This window comes from Uloborus diversus, chromosome 3, assembly GCF_026930045.1.
Source record: "Uloborus diversus isolate 005 chromosome 3, Udiv.v.3.1, whole genome shotgun sequence".
In the NCBI taxonomy this organism is placed as follows: domain Eukaryota; kingdom Metazoa; phylum Arthropoda; class Arachnida; order Araneae; family Uloboridae; genus Uloborus; species Uloborus diversus.
The window spans coordinates 212751737-212771909 of NC_072733.1; the positions used below are offsets into that span (position 1 = coordinate 212751737).

The 20173-nt window shown below is 33.5% G+C and overlaps 2 protein-coding genes across 4 annotated transcripts in view; one reads left to right on the forward strand and one right to left on the reverse strand.

Moving 5' to 3' along the window:
* The window catches only part of LOC129219420 (SEC14-like protein 2), a 218835-nt gene that overhangs the window by 164541 nt on the left and 34121 nt on the right, over positions 1-20173 (reverse strand). The window lies entirely within an intron of this gene.
* LOC129219418 (SEC14-like protein 2) overlaps positions 1-20173 on the forward strand; it is a 60432-nt gene that overhangs the window by 13559 nt on the left and 26700 nt on the right. Inside the window, exon 2 of one of the 3 annotated variants that reach the window (XM_054853813.1) lies at positions 11951-12118. The exons of 1 other annotated variant lie outside the window; for it this stretch is intronic. The gene's annotated coding sequence lies outside the window, so the exon portion shown is untranslated. The remainder of the gene's footprint in view (positions 1-11950; positions 12119-20173) is intronic. One more of the 3 variants, XM_054853814.1, reaches the window with a different exon arrangement.

A 20173-nucleotide genomic window follows, 5' to 3' on the forward strand; every position in this document is an offset into this window, starting at 1 on the left:
CATCAATTTTCTATCCTTTCTCCACAACAGTCTCCAACTTAGAAGGTAGGAGTTACGCATTTTGGAAATAACGGTCGGGTTTTATAACTGATAGTTCTTTTCTCCGTGGCATAAACGATCGTGGCGACCAATTTACTTATATATTTTATTAATATTTTACGCCTAAAGATGCAGTTTTCATTTTCCAAAAACTCACTCAGGCGTTCATGGTGAAATTAAAAATATTGAGCTAGCGTCTCTGAGGTGATGAGGAGCTCCTTGTTTTATTTCAGTTACAGCTTGAATCGATTTTCTAACATTTCTTCTCCTACTTAGAAGGTAGGAGTTACGCATTTTAGAATTAATGGTCTGAGTTACAAAATTTTAGGTGTTTTCTCCATGTCATGACATGGTCATAGTCACCAATTTATTAATATATATATTTTTTATTTTATTGAAGAAAATCTTTTACAACTAAAGATGCAGTTTCAATTTCTAAAAATTCATCCAAGCATTCATGGGGAAATTAAAACATTGAACAAGTGTCTCACCGGTTATGAGGAGCTCCATGTTTTACGTCAGTTACCGTTTCCATCAATTTTCTATCCTTTCTCCACAACAGTCTCCAACTTAGAAGGTAGGAGTTACGCATTTTCGAAATAACGGTCGGGTTTTAAAACTAATAGGTCTTTTCTCCGTGGCATATAAAGCGGAATTTGCGATCAATTTATTTATTTTATTAAAGGAAATATTTTACGCCTAAAGATGCAGTTTTCATTTTCCAAAAACTCAGTCGTTCATGGTGAAATTAAAAATATTGAGCAAGTGTCTCTGAGGTGATGAGGAGCTCCTTGTTTTATCTCAGTTACAGCTTGAATCGATTTTCAAACGTTTTTTCTTAGAACGTAGTTTCGTTCTTTTCTTACAACGTTTATATAGAACGTTTTTTTCTTAGAACGTAGGAGTTACGCATTTTAGACTTAATGGTCTGAGTTACAAAATTTTAGGTGTTTTCTCCATGTCATGACAAGGTCATAGCCACCAATTTATTTATTTATTTTTTATTAAAGAAAATCTTTTACAACTAAAGATGCAGTTTTCAATTTCTAAAAATTCATCCAAGCATTCATGGTAAAATTAAAACAATGAGCAAGTGTTTCACCGGTTATGAGAAGCTTCATGTTTTACCACAGTTACGACTTCCTTCAATTTTCTAGCCTTTCTTGACAATAGTATTCAACTTAAAAGAGTTTACGCTGTTACGCATTTTTGAATTAACGGTCGAATGAATTAGGTATTTTCTCCGTGTCATACAACGGTCATTGTAGCCTATTTATTTATTTATTAAAAGAAATATTATTAATTAAAAAAAAGACGACTAGAGATGCAATTTTCACTTTCCAAAAATTAATCCAAACATTTACGGTGAAATTAAAATATTAGAGAAAATCAAACTTCAGTTCAAACCAAAAAAAGAAAAAGAAATAATAATAAAAGCTTATTTTAAATCGAATTTAGCTTTCAAACACTTTTCGCAATTTTGAGCAGTTGATTTTTAGACTGCATGCCATCTATGTTAAGGATGTAAAAAATGTATAAAATTATTCTAAATAGAATTCCAATGACACAATTATTTTGCTTAAATGAAAAATTTATTGTTATATAATCATATATTTCGTAACTTTAAATCCTCAACATTTCATGATTTTTTATGCGTCAGGTCAGTCAAAGTGAACAAACGTCTAATTTTGTCCCTCCCCCTCCCCCTCAAAAAAATCTTCATGGAAGTGAGAAATTTACGACAGTCAAGCGTAGCGACGCAGCTTAATAGGCTACAAGCTGCTAATGCTCTTAACAGCGTAAAAAACGAATGCAGTATGATCAGAATGTAATACTTGGGGAAGATGATATTGTAAAATATTTGTATAAATAAAATACAAACTCCAAAATTGCATGTCCGGGGTAAACTCGGAAACAACCAGACAGATTTCGTTGAAATTTTCAGTTTGTCTAGGTTACTGTTGAAAAAGTTTATAGACCGTTTCGAAAATATTCGACGAATAGTTCTTTTTTTTTAATTTGAAATTTAATTTTTTATCTGAAAAACGGATGTTCCTAATAATTATCGATCGATTCTTCGAAAGAGCCAGAAAAATACATTTTTAAAACATTTTCTACCTAAGGTAAAAAAGAAAGGAAGCGATTAATTAACGAAGGAAAAAGTTATAAGCATTTTAAGTAAGGAAAAATAAATTTGAATCGTTGTGTGCACTGTTTCTCAAACTATGCAAAATGCGCAGAAATTTCCTTCAGCGAGGTTAGGTTCGGAAAGGTGTACTCTGAATCTTTTTTCGTTTTATTTATTGCCCATTTTAAAATTCAATAAAACAAATAAATATTCTTTTTTTTCTCTGACCACAAATTTGAAAACAATTTTCGAACGTCCCACGTGATGTTTTCCCCCCATTTCTCAAACGGTAGCTTTTGATTTTCATTTTTGTTTTGCTATATTTGCAATACGGATTTTTATATTTTACTTTTTCCTTCTATTGGCTGCGAAATGATCACACAAATTGTGTTGCGTTGAATTCAACTAGTTTTACGTCATTGGACGGGGGAGCGGGATTTTCCTTTTGTCCAAGATGCAATGCCATTTATAATTACGTCCTTTTTTTATTATTATTTTTTTTTTTTGCGGGGAAGACGTGAGAACGGGATTTTCATTTAAATGTTTCCGTCACAAAGATCGGATTGCCAATCGGTCGGAGTTCGGGTTGCTGGGCTAATCGACTGGGTTGCGGTAGCGTAATTGCTTGACGAGTTTAGTGTCAAACGATAGTGTTATGGCTTTATATTTGAAAGCTATTGCTAATAGAATTATTTATTTATTTATTTATTTATTTATTTTTACTGTTTGACAAAATATTTTTTTTTAATTGCAAAGTTCGATTTTTAGTTTGGTTCAGAGTTTTTAGGTATTTTTAAAGGAAGTCTAGTGTCTATACATTTTACTTAATGAAAATTATTATTTAACATCAGGGGGTGGGGATTTTCGTCTATTCAAGGGATTTTTTTTTTTCTTTTTCTCGAACGATAGCTTTCCGACATTTTTTTTTTCATACGGAGATGGTGGAGCGGGGTTTCCATTTTGATCCAGATGTAGTGCGTTTTTTAATTACGTTGTTTTTCTACTGGGGGAGGGAAGAAAGCGGTATTTTCATTTAAACGTTTTCATTAAAAAATATCGGATCCCTTATCGCCTGTGTTACGGTAGCGTGGTCACTTGGTGAGCTAAGTGAAAAACAATGGAGTTGGCGGATTATTTTACGTTTCAAAACAACTCTTAACGTAATTACATGTTCTGGCTCCTTTTAAGTGCTTAGCACGGGTATCCGCCGTGCAGGTACTTCTAGTATGTATATAAAACTGCTATTAATATCTTCAACGCTTTTCATTACGGAATTGTGGCAAATTCCCTCGAAATTTGCTACAACTTTCTCCGTAACAGGGTAAGTAACAAATAAATTCACAGAAGTTTATACCAATCAGTTGATAATTTTTTACTGCTGCAGCTTGCCATTTAAGGAGTCCATGAGAGGGCAATTTGTTAGAAATTGATGTAGTTACCTATGAAAAGGGCAACTTTTTTATTTTCGATGTAACATGCACCCTTTGTGCTGTTACTGAAAAATTTTGAAATGACGGATCTGGGTAAATTTTCAAAAAATCGTGAAAATCATGGTTTTTACAGCTTAAGAAAACAATTCGTTTTCTAATCGAACGAAAGAGCGTTGCATAAGTAATGCCCTAGTTTTTTGTCCGTTAAATAATATCCTTTAGCACCGCAAAGTGATGTAAGTTAAAGAAGAAAACAGGAAAGATTTCCTTTTTTATTGTTCTTTTTTAAAGGTGAAAACTATGTATGGAACTAAACAAGGATAACATCTAGCAACATTATCAAGGTTCAGCTATTTTCATAATTACTTTGGGAACAAAGTTTCACAACCCCTCTACATAACGACATCAGGTCGAATCATTTACTTCAACAAAAAAAAAAAAAAAAACTGAACCTCACACACCACACTGATCACAAAAAATTTGTTATTGAGCGACATTTTTTTATTAACTAAAATGCAAAATTATTTATTTCGAATGATTTTGTGTTGCTATATTTGTTGCTAGGATTACCTATCCAGAGCAGAATATGCAGTTCGATTTCAGTTAAACAAAACGTATTCCGTTCAAACACGAACACCACAAGCTGGAAGTTTGATTTTCCTGAGACAACACTCCAGAGATGGAAAAATTTTGAAAGTTCAGTTCCGAACCAGGGGCTAAAAAAGCCACGGAACCAGTACTCCAAAAATTATTTATTTGTGATGGGAAGTTAGAGGATGTTGGGACCACGACAGATTTAACGTACACCATTCACTGTTAGAGTACACAGAGGATCTTCGACCAGCCAGAGTCGAAACTCGTGACTTTTCGTTGCCGAGCCCGGGCTACTTGTCGGATGTCTATGCCTTAATAAGAACACATTTTTTGCAATGGACAAGGGACTCCTTGAAGCCCCGAAACACATGTCTACATCTTTTTTTCCACGTTTGTACAGCCCTTCATTTAGGAGGTCATAAGGGGGCAATTGATCCCCCCTAACTTCAGGAAAGCAATGTCTTTCCATTTATGTGGGAGAGGCTATTGCTGTTTTTCGCTGTAGTACGCATTGAGTGCATAACCCTTTCACCCCCCCCCCCCCATCCACCGAAAAAAATGATGGACCTGCGTTTGTACGTTTTTCCGTTGATTTTACTTAAGCAGATGTTAATACTCACTCTCTGTTTATTCTTAATGTTTTGATCAGCAATGTAGATTGTATACCTTTTGCTAACCCTTTCCACTCGATTTTCTTTAGCTGTAAACTGCCATTGCAATTGTAATATTAATCTACAAGCTACAGTTTGTGTCGGGCAATGCCCGACATGCATGTACGATGCGCGTCACGGTAAAGCTTGATCACGGAGAGATAACGGATGTCCTTGAAGCTAGAACATGATTCGTATCATTTGTAATAGGTACAATCAGCCAGAAAGCGCACAGCAGTAAGAGGTGCGCTCTAACTGATCCTTATGTATTACAAAATAATAACAAACAATTACAAATGATGTTTCGCTTCAAGGTCATCTCCCATCTCTTCATGGCCAAGCTTTACCTACGTTATCGGGGCTGCCCCGACAGTCAAACGCAAAAGGGTTAATAATTAGACTTACCTGTAATACATCAGGTAAATATTACCCGAATTCTTTGCCTTTTTTAAATTGCTACGTCAAATGTTTCAACATGCCCCATGTCCCAACTCCCCGATCGCCCTCACTTATTCTGTTTAATTTAATATTGCAATGCCCACACTCTCATCACTGCTCTCCAAGCAACTGTCAATCGATTCTTAAGACCTCCACCGAAGTGGAAAAATTTCATTAAAAGACCGTAAAATTAACTCTTTTTACATGATGAGAAATAATTATTTCATGCAACTTCGTTGAGATTCGATCACAGTGTACTTTGAGACAATGTGAGTTAAAACGGAGTTAATGCAGGAAATGTCAATTTGAAATATCTTATTACTTCTTAAATGATGACGATTTGGATGAGATAATAAACGTTATCAGATGCATAAAATAAGCTCAAAATGCCACAGCAGGACGATGAGGAAGCAATTTTTGAAAATGATGCTTTCCTTGAAATTAAAGCTAAATCTCTTCTATGCAATCTAAGGAGAAGTATTTACGTGCATGAGTGCACATTTCTTCAATGCCAGGGTATTTCTTTTGTATTCACTCTCAAGTTCAGTACCAGCTTGGCTTTAAAAAGAAATAGAAAAAAATATTTAAATTTCAAGTCTTCTTTTTATAGTTTAGGTCGTGGAAATAGTCAACATTTGCTCACGAAGATATTTACATTTTATCAATGGAAATAAGAGGAGATTTAGAAGGCATTGTTCCTTTATGACATTTTGATGCAGAATATATGTACGGTTCAGAATCACTATTTGAACAGCAAACTTAATGGAATTTATGAAACTCAACCTTTTTTCAGTCGAATTTTCCTTTCATAGTAAGGATCTTCAACTTATATAGGCTTTAGCCATTAAAAAAGTTACATAACGTAGAGTTTGAAAGTGAATTCGTTGACAAATATAAAAAGATACGTATATGTAGATATAAATATATATATATATATATTAGATATACATAGACACATATATCAATCTATAGATACACGTAGATACATATATCAATCTATAGATGTAAATGGACACATTTATAGATAGATGTATAGACCACAGACAGATATCAAGCTATATCAAGCTACATTGATAGACAGATAGAAAATGCATTTCAGAGCAGAAATCTAAGTTATTCATTTGACATTGGTAGAAGGTTGTGATTCGCTCCCAAAGATGCACTCTTAGTGGCGCATTCAGGGATTGAAATTGCAATGATAGGGTAAGAAAGAGTTAATAGCTGCTTGTTCGTTTCATTTACCATGCTTAATAACATATCGTGCAAAATTCATTTATTTTTCGTTATGGAAAAGTTCCAGTTTCATTTACCTTTTTTATATCCTACGCAGGCAAAACACGCATTTTTTTAATATCATGTTTTGATATTGAATGAAATTTTCAGATTCAAAAATAAAAAAATGTCTTTGCTTTGGAAACCAAAAACACAACATCGCTAAAAAAGTACGGATTTGGAAAAGTGCTGACACGGGTTTTAGGAATTGGAATGCAGAATATGTGAACTAATGGATTTGAAGGCATCCGACAAGAATCTTTTGTCCGATATCTTTACATGTATTAGGTTGCATCTTTTTGCATTGAAAAAGGGGTTCCTAGTAACCCCAAAACCAATCTGTGTGTGTGTGTGTGTTTTTTTTTTTTTTTTTTTTTTTTTTTTTTTGTAAATTGGTGCTTTTTATAAAATTTCGTTGCTTATGTATATCGTTTTTTTCTCAGATTATTTGGAAGTAAATTAATTCTGCATGAAACTGTGCCAGAATAAATAAAAAATAAATAAATCATTAAGTTTACTGACAGAACTTTATTTGAATATGGTCTATCAGTCCGTTAAAATGAGTAGTACTTTCAATACATATAAACTGCAAAGTCTCTCTTACAGTGAAGTAAATACGTCATGTCAGATTTAAAAAAAAAAATTAAAAAAAAAAAAAAAAAACGGCTTGCGAGGAGTTTTTGGTAGGTCTCTCAAAAAAGTTTTAGAAGCAATTGTACACGGTAAAATCCCGTTACGGGGAATCCCAATGTAACGAAATATTCATTTCAACGAAATAAACTTTCAACCCCAATTTAATTCATCATCACATTGCATGACTTCCACTGCAACGAAATTCTCGTTACAACGAGCAATATTTGTGGTCCTTTGAAGTGCGTTATAACGAAATGTACTGTACTTTAAAAATGCGAAGATTTGATAAGGGCTTTAGAATTTCTCGTCAAGCCTCATACCAGCAAAACAAGAAACAGAAAAGAAGAAGGGAAAGTTAAAAAAAATAATAAAGCGCATTGAGCAAACAAGCGATTCGTGTGTCGGTGGACACGAATTGAAGCAAAAAGACAAGTGTGTGTTTTGCTCACAAATAGCCGCACTGTATAAAGAATCTGCATTTGTGTTGGGGAAAAGTTATTAATAAACAGACGTAGACTGTAGACGAAAACGAACATGCAAGCTCAAATTCAAGGAAACCGAAACAAAGAAATGGCGTAAGGGAAGTAAGACTTCGGCTATTTAGCGTCAGGATTTTCTTGGAATGAAGCTGAAAATAGTTTTAAACCGCCAGTGAGTGTTATTTGTAAATGATATAAGTGCATTCACTCAAATAATTGACGTGAGCACAATGAAACGAAGCATCCTGATTGATAGTCCTATAGTTAAAAAAAAAAAAAAACTGGACTTGTCAATACCCATACAGGGTGACAAGAAATAACTTGGACACACAAGATACATTATAATTTTAATGCTAATGAAAACATTACGAGCAAACTTTAAAATAAATATGAATACATTATTTCGTCGAATATATTTACAAATTTTCAGTGGCTACCTTAAGTATTAATACGCGTCACAAAAGTTTCGGCTATGAACCTCAACTCATTCACTGCTATTTTACCCCATCCCTTGCATAAGGATTTCTTAAGCGATGCCAAAGTTTTATGAAGTTTAGCACACACCCTTGTCTCCCGTATGGGCCACACATGATAATCCATTGAGTTCAAATCTGAGGAACGCGGTTTTAGCTCTGCGTGAAGGTGGGGAATTCTGTGAGAAAGTTCATCCTTTGTTTCCAAAAAACTTTTGCGACCAAGGTGAGACAACTCCATCCAAAATGAGTTTGCGGTATGCTTCGTGATTCATCTTTATCCCTTGATCAACAAAAACAAGTGGTGTTTTCCCACTAGCACATATCCCACCTCAAACCATTACAGATTGGGTCTTAAAGGCCGTTCAACAATACAAGGTCTCGGGGTGTGTGCTATACCTTATAAAACTTCGTCCTCCCTAAAGAAATCCTTATGCAAGGAATGCGATAAAATAGCAGTGAGTTGAGGCCCATAGCCGAGAATTTTGTGACACGTTTAAAGCTCTTATAAAGCATAAAGGTAGCCACTTTGAAAATTTGTAATCGACAAAATAGTGCATTCTCATATTTATTTTGAAGTTAGGTCGTAATATCTTCACTAGCATTAAAATTATAATGTGTCATGTGTGTTCAAGTTAGTTCTTGCCACCCTGATTACATATATATATATATATATATATATATATATATATATATATATATATATATATATATATATATATATATATAACATGAGATACATTTTCAGAACATTTGAAATATAAATTCAAAAAATTGAAAGAATAAACACTAAAGTGTACTGCAATGCCAGCCAGTGCAAAGCTGCTAGAAACAAAAACAGTACAAATTTATTCATGAATAAACAATCAATATGAATTGAAAATTCCAATAAGCAAGAACTGTACTTTTCTGCTTGAAAGAATATTGATTCTAACGGTAAACCCAACTTATACGTAGTTGAAAAAAAAAAAAAACTTTTTTTTTTTTCTCAGTTTAACGGTTTCAGGTTTTTGAGAGCGGCTAAAGACACTTAGATTCATCCGTATGTCTGTGTGCACCCCAATGAATTTATCTACTATCTTTACTACATCATTTAAATTATTGTTACCGTATTATCCCGCATCAGTAACTGGAAATAAGTGAAGTTGACCAGCATGCCGGAAAGCCAAATTTTTTTTGACCTGCCGGAATATTGGTAGTTTATTTTGCAAAAGGCCAAAAAAAGAACCCTCCCTCAGTTCCAATTCCAAAGCATACCACGATAGGGAAAAAATAGATAAGAAATCCGAATGGTCAGTAAATGGAGCGAGCGACTTTACTTCTTTACTAAATCCGGCCACTCGTCGATCTCCATCATATTCTACTATCACACCAGGGATGCCCACCTGGGGGGGGGGGGGGTTGGCGAAGACTGCGCTATTGAAATTTTTAGGGAGGGGGGTGTTTTGAGGAGTATTTTCCTCTTTTTTAGTGGGAAGCTCTTGCTTTTGGTGGGGGTCTTTGCAATTTTTAGAGGGTACGCTTTGTTCGAAGGGAGGGGGCACCCCTAACCACACAATGGGTAAAAAAATCATCGAATTTGTAGCCAAGTTGGCGACAAAACTTGGCGAATTAAAGACTGGCGATATATCGCCAAGTGTCCGACAGATTATAACACCACTTGAGTTTACATCGAAATTAACAATGATTTCCCCCCAAAAAGGAGCAAAAGACCCCTTTAGAAACATCCGAATGCAACCAAAATTGAAGGTGCACAACTAGGTCCCACTAGGAGTCTACGTACCAAATTTTAACTTTCTAGGAGATACCGTTTTTGAGTTATGCGAGATACATACGCACATACATACGTGCATACGGACGTCACGAGAAAATTCGTTGTAATGAACTCAGGGGTCGTCAAAATGGATATTTCGAGTGTCTGTAGGTTCCTAGGCATATATCCACGTGTGGTCGGGTGGAAAAAAAAACTCAACATTCATTCGGGGGTGAGAAAAATGGAAATTAAGGCCGATTTTTGAGTGAAAATTTTTTCGCGAATACAATACTTCCTTTTTTGTAAAAGGAAGTAAAAATAGGGGCAGTTTACTGGATTAAAGGAGCTTGCATACACAGCTGATTATACTAGTAATGAAAATGAATCGGGTTTGACTGAAAATAGTAAAAGAAGAAAGAGAACCAGAGGCATCATTTTTAAATGAATTTTGTTAAGACTGCAAAGTTTAAATGAATGAATTACCAACGTTTTAATGCACAAAAATTCTGCAATTTTTGTAGAATTTTTGGTAATTCATTCATTTAATTTTCAAGCACAAAGGTTACGTTATTACTGCAAAGCTTGTTTAACTTTATGAAATAATTTGTAATCTATTAGATTTTTCTTATCAGAAAAAAAACTAGTATTCTCAACTAATACTTTAACGACATTATATTGTTTATTAATATTAATAAACTCTATATACAATTTATACCATTTTTAAGATAAACATATATTTGTGCTGTAAGTGAGATATATGCTTGTAAACATTAACTTATTACAGTAATTTAATTTAATTAATAAATATAATATGCGTTCCTTTAAAACATGGTGAATCCCGAATTCTGCTGGATTCCGGCTAATGCGGGTAATTTTATTTACAATTTATCACCTTGCATGGCAAGGAATTTCTTTAATTCAACACGAAACACTGGGAATTTAGAGTGTAAACAAACTTCAACATTTTGAAGTTCATAGCCCTAACACAAGGTTGATAAGACGTTCTTCAGAGGGGATATCATTTTTTCAAAAAGATCTCATGTTCTCACTTACAAGCTTTTTTTTCTAAAACTGAATAAAAACAGAAACTATACTCGTTGAACAAACTTTTTTTTTCTTGGTAAAAAATAAATAAATGTAAAAAATATGAACTATTTAAATTAATCATTTACATTTTTTTTATCGCGAAACATAAAATAATGCTGTTTATATTAAAAATTTAGCTTCGACCATAATTACATTTTGCATAATTATTTTTGTCGCATAAAATTTTCTAAAGAGTTACGTATCTTATTTTTAATTACTTTCACGTTATACGATAAACAAACATGGTGGTGAAATCCTTAAATAATGTGCTTTTTTCTTGAGAGATTATCAGTTTCTACTCAAATCCTCCTTCATCTGATTTAGAACACTATTAATTTGATGCCACTCCTCTAGCAGACACTAGTTTTCTCAAAAATAAAAATTTCGATAAATACTTCAACAGTTTTTCTGCATTTTTCTTTGTGTTTAGAACCAATCAATACTTATATAATATATATACAGTGAAATCCCCTGACAACGAATACCAATACAACGAAATACATTTTCAGTTCCGATTTAATTGCTTGAACTCCATTACAAAAAAATTCTCGGTACAACGAGCAAAATTTGGGGTCCCTTGAATTTTGTTGTAATTATTAAAAATGTATTATTTAAAGTGGGTCTTGGGTCTGAGGAGGAGATGGGAAGAGAGTTTTTTAACTAAAAATTCCCGAGCTTTTGCAAAATTCATTTCGGAAATCGTTGCAAAAGATAACCCTTCTTGGGGTCATTTGAGAGTCGACCCTCACGTAGACCCCACCTGAAAGTGTCAGAGAGGGAGGTTTACGTGCAAGCTGTATCGTCCGAAATGCTCGACCTACAAAGGTCAGCACGAAGACGTGGTCAGGGATTATGTCCCTCGCGCCGAAATCCCCGTAGAGACCCCCTCGAAGGCAATGCTTGTAGCTGTTTAGGGAGTTTCTTTTCCCCCCAATGCGTATAAATGTGTCCTCTCATTCGTCCTTGCTCTTTTAGGGACTTTTGTCCGGGGGATTATCAGGTGATTTCTATCCAGCAGGCTTGGAAGAATCTTCGCTGGCACGTTTCCGAATTCTGATCTTCACCTTCTCAGTAGCTCGCTGATCTCGGTGAGAGAACATTACCTTCTATCTCTTTCCAACTGATTGCTTTATTTGTTTCGAGGTAAGCTTTTTGCACCACTTTTTTCCCCAATATCCTTTAATTATGTAAATGCATAAAAAACTTTCATGAAAATTCCAAATCACTTTACAACGTTTCGTAATTTTATGAGCGTCTTAGTAACTTTTTAGACTTTAACGAGATATTACATTTTTTTTTAACTTGATTTTTTTTTCAATTTGTTGTAGTTTTTCGTGACCTTTAGTAAAATTCTAGCTATTTTAATCATAACTAGAGATTTTTCCCGAATTCCAATAACATTTCGCTAACTTTACATCATAGTGCCTGAATATTCTAGCATTAATAATTATAATTGCACTACAACCAAACCTGTTTTTGTGCGGTCTTTTTTTTTGTGGTTTTTTTTTTTTTTTTTTTTTTTTTTTTTGTGCGTTAAGGGATGGTGGGCCACAATGAGACAAAAACCGCATATTTTTCATTTTTCGTATATTGGTGAGTTCTAACGCACAGAAACATATTTGATTATATTAAAAATATCAAATTATAGTATATTGCACCAAATTTAGCACATTTAATGTAAAAAGAAAAGTTATGAGGCTTTATAAATTCGATGAAAAGTGACTCATTGTGGCCCAGTTATGGGTCCCTATCCACCACATTAAAACAGGTTTGGGTGTATTTAAGCTTTTGTTACCTCTTTTAAACTTAAGTAATCTTTAAAACAAAAGAATACTGCAGTTGATGACTCGTATTCTATTTTCATCATCTGTTTTTCAAAAAAGGTGTGAGCCCACTCCCCTCCCCCAAGTTAAAAGTAACAATCACGATTTTTCTCCACATTTTCCCAAATTCTTATCCTAAGAGGTTGGCAGGTATGGCATGAGAGACGGAGGAAATTTTCGAAGAAACACTTCCTTCACGGAAGCAACTGGGCTTGGGAAAAGAACTTTCATATTATGTGAGACGCTTTTTTTTTTCTTGTAATAGCCAAAACCTTTTGGGCATCTTGAAAAATCTCGAATGAATAAATATCATTCAGTTAAAAAAACGTGATATTTTCATTTAAACTCGCCGATATGAAAGAAAACTATTTACAAATTTGTTAGAAATATCGGTGCATGCACAAAAGTTTGTAAATATTTTAAAACAATCAATTATTGTTTTACTTATTCAAGAGCTTTTTCCAAAAATTCATGTTTATTTGGGGAAACGGAATTGAATGCTGTAATAAAACCGCGAAAACTCGTTCTAAAAGTGTTTTTTTTTTTTTCTTACTTAAGTTTAAAATAAGTTTTAAACTTAATAAGTTACTTAAGTTTTAATGTTTCCGAGCAGCATCCACCAAAACTGCATTTTAATGAAAATGCACAAACTCCCCCCCCCCCCATTTAGCAGTCACAGCTACCATTTATAGTTCATACATTTTAATGTTAAGTACTTTAAATGTCAAACATTATTTTCTCCCTCGCATTTTCACTTGCGAAATAGAACATTTTAATTGCTTTTAAATTTGCCTCTGTGTTTATTTTTAAAAAATATTTGTACATGCCACTGGGCGATTCTCGAAAAAATGTTCCGCTCGTAACGCTAAGTCTTTTATTTTATTCAAGAAACTTAATTAAATACGGGATTAACTGTTATGCTTTGATAGTATATTAAAGCATGTATTATTCCTTAACAGCATTATTTTTTAAAGGCTATGATTAGCTGAAAAAAAAAAACCTTAGCGTTATCATGGGACATTTTTTAGAGAATTGACCCACTAGTTATTTCATGTAAATTTAATATTAGTGTTAAGTGATATTTAACTGCGTACTTTCGTTCACATGTATTGACTATTTGTATCTTAGTTTTGAGTCAATATTTTTATAAATAATTTTCTCAGCAGCACCTCCAAGCAATTATAATGAGCATATTAGTTAATAGACAATATTCAAGTCGATACTTTCCAGTCATATACATTGTACTCAGCTCGTCCAGCTTGAAAACGCTTCCCTGGCTTTAGTTTCATTTAGTTTCATTAGAATACTAATTTTCTAATTAAAATTCGGTCGCGGGCAGGTAAAGGGCAGGAACTGCATTTTTTTTTATTTTTTCGCATTTTTGTCATCTATTGTACGCTAGCAGATGCTGCCGTTTACCTGCCCACGGCTCATATTGTTTATAATTACATTCCTCTCTATCTGTCAGTGCACATTGGTGTATCTTCGCTTAAAAATATCAACATGAGAAAGTTGCTTTATTTTAACTTAATATTCAATGCATAACAAAATATAATTTGTCGATAATTATTTCTACTTTTCCTTTTATATGCGTGAGATCTTTTTAATACGCTTGTATTAGCTTCACTTGTATGTTTGTGAGGATGTTTGTGGGTTCAACTTTCCTTCGGACGAATAGCCAGTGGCTTATTAGAATTACTTACAACGTACAAATCAGAGCTGCGGAGTGTAACAATGTTCGCACATGAATTTACCAGAAAGCATTCAAAATGTCTCATGCAAATAATGCTATAGAATACTAAGATACATTCCATTATACTAAAATAACAGTTTAAAAAACTAAAAAAACACGTTTTAGTAGCAAAAGAAACTAAAAAGTAAAAATAATAGTTGAATGACAAGTATAAAAAGTAATTGAACAAACACTTAAGTTTACTGTATTAAAAAAAGCATGGGGGGCTGCCTATTTACATTTTTGCATGGCTAACAAGTAGAAGAAATTTTAGACAACTGATAAGAAGTCCCCCACGCTCTTTTTTTTATCACAGTAAAATTAAGTGTTTGGTCAATTACTTTATATACTTGTCATTCAAAGATTATTTTTAACTTTTTAGTTCATTTTGCAACTAAAGCGTGTATTTTTAGTTTTTTAAACTATTATTTTTATTTCTTAAACAGACTTCAAGTTACAATATTCAACTTTCTTCATCATTACTACCTTGAGCAAGCTTAAATCAATTATCTTCACACACACACAGTATCTCTCCTCAACCAAAGTATCATCATCACTGAATTTTAGAACAGAAATCCATTGTAATACTTCTTTCACGGGGTCATTATTTTTCAATTTTTCTCATTGAAGCACTAAACATTTCAGCTTTACAATTAAATGAGTGACAGTGTGGTCCAAGAAACATGAAAGAAAATATTTTAAGTTCCTGATATCAGATTTATTGATGTAGGTACAATTCTTCCGTTGCACATAATATGACATCTCAGGTGAATATTGAATTACCTGAAATAAATATTAAGTAATATGAAATCACGTTCTTCGTAAGAAAAATTTGAGAATAATTGAGGTAACGCCGTCGTTTGAAAAAGACGTAAGAAAAGAACACCAAGTGTGACCAGAAATATTTACTGCTGAATACAGCGAATTTAATATGCGGGGAACATAGTCCCCGAACCAAAAGAAAGTTATTTGTTTTAAAAGTATACATAATTCTTCCGTTTAACATGTCTGATTAAAAAAATAATTATAAGGCAGCACTAATGAATAAATACGGCTTTACCGGATATCAGAGTTCAACTCGGACATTCGTTTCAGAAACTATTTCACCGATTGTCAGAAACTGATTTTTAATGGAGATTATTTGAACCAAGTCGAGTTCATTAAAGTCGTGTTTTTGATCGATCTGTCACAGTTCATTTTTAATTCCTTTTATTTTGACTATTCTATGAAAACCAGGCTACCTCTCTCACACAGTATCTGACATCCGTCAAATTTGACATGAGTTACTAAATCCAATCCTTTCACATTTCGACCATCTTCGAGAGTCAATGATCGAGTTTTACCTTAGACGCTGCACACCGGTTCGATCCAGTTCCAGTTAGGAATTTAAAGAAAAATGACTAGAAGCTATAGCGCAGTGAATGGCATTCAATCCTTTTACGTCACGAGAAAACTAGCGCCTAGAAACCATTCCGTGAGTCTTCTTTTATGACCGTAACCTTTTGTTCACTGGACATGGAGACTCCATTTCGAACAAAAATTAACGATCCGACTGGCCTTGAAGCAACCGATCTGTTCTACCTTGTTTAATCAACTTTTTCTAATGAAAGAGTTTCTGGAGAGTTCTTTACAAAACTTCGGCTGTGAGATAAGAAGATCATTACGAAAATGCTTTTAGAATTCGAACGAGTAGGTGGGGAAGAAAATAATACGTCACAGTCGCGTCTTCTTCACAAAATATAAATCAACAATCAACCGCAGAATAAAATAGAAAGACAAGTAAACGTCGACACTCATACCATCCAAACCAGTTTCAAGCGCTTCGAGTCGACTCATTTACATGGTAACTTCCAAAATCGAAAAAGAGCTATCAAAGTCGAAACAAGATTGAATACACGAGTAGTCAAAATTGACACAGATTGAATACATAAATAGAAGAAATTGACTTAACATTGACTAGATCGGAGGAGTCACGTTTTCGATCGGTGGTCTTTGGCAAATAAAAACACGTTTTTCACATTTTTATTCTTCTGTCAAGTTGTTTCAAATGAATTCACATTTAATTTCATCGAAATTAACACATTTGCCTATCTTTTTAGTATTTAAAGATTATTGTGTAAATTATCTATTATTCTACGGCATAACGAAACGAATTATGTTTTTTTTTTTTTAAATTATTTGGAAGCATTGATCCCCCCCCCCCTTTTCAAAATTGATCTGAGGTGAGGTGGTAAGTGCCCCTTACTCAAGAGAAGAAAAAAACGTGTCCTGGGAAAACAAAGTTATTTTAATACGAAAAAGCAAATAATGTTGGACATTTTTTTCTAAATCTTTTGAAAAGAAATTTTTAAATTAAAACTTTTAACAGATGCATATTATTGGTCAGCAAATTATACGTTACTCTATCTTTCTTTATTTCCCCCTTTTTTTCTATTCAATCTTAAAAAAGAAGTCTTCAAAATGCTACACTCTATAACTCTTCTTTCCCCCCAATAAATTTAAAATATGGTTTAATTTTTCGCTTGGAGTAATAATGGGAAATTGTTGTTTTAAAAACGCTTAGAGAAAAATACGTTTTTATGGCATCAATTTCGAAACAATTCCGAAGAGGTGTGGATGTCACTAAACCACTACCTACCAAAGAAAGTCTGGAACTGCGCCTTTAAGTTTTCAATTCTGAAAATTTTTGGAGGGATATTTTGGAGGGAGATGCCTTGAGAACCTTATGACTGAAAATATCCAAAAGCTGACTTCAGTTCTAAAAACTTTTCCACTATCATTACCAAACATGTCCTGAATCAGTGTCAAAAGATTTAGGAGACCTTAACGTCCCCAAAAATAGCCAAAATTTCGCATTCAGAGCTTCAATTTCTGTAATTTTCTCAGAAGTCCTTTAACGTCGTCAAAAATGACCTAACTTCAGTTTTGAAAAAGGCTCCGAAGGGAATTTTCAATCCTCCCCTATATACTGTATATACCAAAAATTGACATATTTTACTTCAATTTTGAAAGTTTCTTCCCGGCTTTCCCACTCCTCCATAATCACATCGTCTCCATCTGCTAAAGATTGACTAAAAGAGCGTTTTTACAACGTAAATTCAAAAAAATTTCAGGAGGATTTCCACCGATGTTCCTGTCTTTCCTCTCATGTAAATGGCGGCACTTTGAAATTGTTTTACTTTAAGATTTTTAACTTATAGGATTCATTTCGCTCAGTGGTGTAGCTAGACCCGACTTTCGGGGGGGGGGGGGTTACTTCTTTTATATATATATATATATATATATATATATATATATATATATATATATATATATATATATATATATATATATGTATGTATGTATGTATGTATAATCGCTTGGAATTTTTTCCTTTTCTTCCTTTTTTTTCTTTCTCTTCTCTCTTCTTTTTCTCTTTTTTTTTTTTTTTTTTTTGAGACTAACTTTTCGGGGGGGGTTTTGTCCCCAAAACCCCCCCCCCTTAGCTACGCCCCTGATTTCGCTTCAAAGTAATAAGTTGCACATAAAGAACTTCTCAGCATTAAATTCGTTTTAGTTTTTATGCTTTCCACTCTTTTCCGCGATTAAAAATAAAAAAGAAAGAAAGAATGAAAACTCAATAAGGAAACATGAAGGTCGATCAATAGGATGACAATATCAAGTCTTTGCCCCACCTCGGAAAAATTGAAGATCAGGCACTGTTGCTTCCTCTCCAAAAAAAAATTAAATTACGAAAACAATAAGTGGGGGAGGCGAACTAAACTTGGATACATTGGTCCCCTCCAAAATAAATATATGACACTGTTCCATAGAATAGTACCACGCCATACATTTTGTAAACACCTACCGACTAATTAAAAAAAAAAAAAAAAAAAAAATCACATATAAATATGCTGCAGAGAAAGACACTATACTACAAGTTTTGAAAAACAACTACCTAACTATAAGAAACAAAATTATATTCTTAAAACTAGAAAATCTCCCGTCAAGATATGACGAGTTCAAATGGTTTCTACATTTGAACGAAGCAATTGCCTGTTTGGTAATAGTTTAATACTTGAATTTTAACGCTAATTCCAGTGGATTAACCCTGAACTCCAGTACATAGTGTTCATTACTGACACTTTTTCGTTTCTTCACTCTCCTAAAATGACACTCTTACGGTAAGACTGTCATTTTACTAGTACTCTTACCAGTAATAAGTACCTGCAGAAATAAGTTAACATTTGAAGAAACGCGTTTTGGATTGAATACTAACAATGGGGAAATATTGGCATTTGATGTTTTTTCCACCCTTCTTTTTCCAGAAAAAACCAAAAAAGCCAGCTGTAGAATAAAACTAACTTTCAATAGATGACAAAAATACAACAAAATGAAAAATGAAAGATTTGCAGTTGCTGCCCTTTACCTGCCCACGGCAATATAACCTTCCTTTTTCTTTTATTGTTCTTATCAAGAAGTCATTTTGAAACAAACGATTCTCTTCCTTCAAGCCACACCACAACACTCGGCTTCACCCCTCCTTGAGTGTGATGTAAAACCAAAATAGATCCTCGTAAGTTTCGTTTCGGTTTTACATCATCGAAGGAAGAAAAACATTATCTTCGCTGGCAGCCTTCATTTGATAGATGGAGAAAGGTCATGCTATTGTAAATGCTCGGCGGAAAACTCCTTCTCGCAAAACTGAACAATTAAGAGTTCGTTCAAATGAATGGCAGACGCACAAACCTTCTTAAATTAAGGCCTCGTTGTAAGGTTCGAGTTTAATAAAAAGGCATAACAACTGGATTTTTAATATTCAATTCTTTAAGAAAATGAGACAAAGGAAAAATGTTATTTTAGACTTTTTTTTTTTTTTTTTTTTTTACGGCTTTGAACTTGTTTATAATCATAAATTATTTTTTTAAATCAAGTTTACATGCAGTCGGACTTGATTCTTTTCCTTTTTCAGCTGAGAAAAACTTAATTTCAATGATTCCAAGATTTACATGTATTAACTCTCAATAAAATGAGTTTTATTTTCAAAGTTGAAACTCATTTTGCCTTGAACCTTTAAATCTAAATTTCAAAAAAATGTACAACTCGTAACCATTATTGATCTAATAAATGAGTGCATCTTTGTTCAAGAAAGGAAAAGAAAATGAACACCGTTTTGTAGCACAAAATTCGCTTATTACTGCTAAATTTCTGCGATTAAGCGTAGTTCTACCAAACATTTCGTACTATTTTTTTTAATGACTTTTTGCACATTTAGTTTTTTTTTTCGTGCATTTACATTTAGGTGAACTTTTCTTGCATGGAAAGTTTGTTTGTTTTCAATATTATATTAAAGTTAATTAGCTTCAATATGCAAACTTTTTTGTCCTTAAACATGTGCGCCTTTCTGTTTTTTTTTTATTTTATTATTTTGGCCCTCAAACCTGTGCACCGTTAGGGAGTCAAGGTTTCCCTCTGTGTTACCCAGTCCACCCCGTCCTTAACCTGAGTACAAGTTTGCGCTTAGCCTCTAATTTGAGCTCCTCGCTAAATGTTCAATCGAAGCCAACTTTATACGTTTTGTAATGAATCAGAAATCACATATAGCAACAGAAAAATTTTCGATCCATTCTGATTTTCACTTGAAAAGACAGATAGTGAGAGAAC